This window comes from Penaeus monodon, chromosome 31 (assembly GCF_015228065.2).
Source record: "Penaeus monodon isolate SGIC_2016 chromosome 31, NSTDA_Pmon_1, whole genome shotgun sequence".
Lineage (NCBI taxonomy): Eukaryota > Metazoa > Arthropoda > Malacostraca > Decapoda > Penaeidae > Penaeus > Penaeus monodon.
The window spans coordinates 4,049,814-4,050,427 of record NC_051416.1 but is presented as its reverse complement, the minus strand read 5'-3'; the positions used below and the strand labels follow the sequence as shown (position 1 = coordinate 4,050,427).

General features: G+C 33.1%; 1 pseudogene; it reads left to right on the top strand.

Annotated features, from left to right (window-relative positions):
- The window catches only part of LOC119592831, a 38,746-nt pseudogene that overhangs the window by 7,997 nt on the left and 30,135 nt on the right, over positions 1-614 (top strand).

The window sequence follows — 614 nt, the reverse complement described above, 5'->3', positions numbered from 1 at the left end:
AACTTCTGTATTTCAGATCTTACCAAAATTCCATAGTCCTGCTCAGCAAGAAGCAACCATATTTGATACTCTTCTTTTTCCGACTGGGCTTAGCCGCGAAACCATGAACCAATTTGGCGAAAGATTTAGGGAAAATTGGCCCCCATTTTTTGGGATGGCTACAGTAGTATTTTTTTGAGTTTTTTTTTCTGGGGGGGAATTTAATTTTTTCCTTTTTTTTTATTGTTGTTTATTGAGATGACAATGTTAATAACTGATAGGAAATTGTCTCCAGACTCCAGTCATTTTTTCCAAATGATTATTTGATCAATTTTATTTGTATTTATATGAAACAGTACTTCAAAAAGGCAAAATATTACCCAGTAAAAATAAATATCATTTTTAAACAAAACCCCTTGATAATAATTTTTTTTAAAAGTGAAAACCCTTTTAAAAAAACTTCTAAAGGGTTCTTTCCGCCATGAGACAGAACTGGCCAGAAAAATAGGTGTTAAAACTGTGCCATACCTCATTATGCTTCTTGATGGCCACCCCTACCATTATACAGAACCATCACTTAGTATGGTATCATCCTTAGGTCAGTTATGAAGAGAATTTGCAAAATGTTTAAGAGT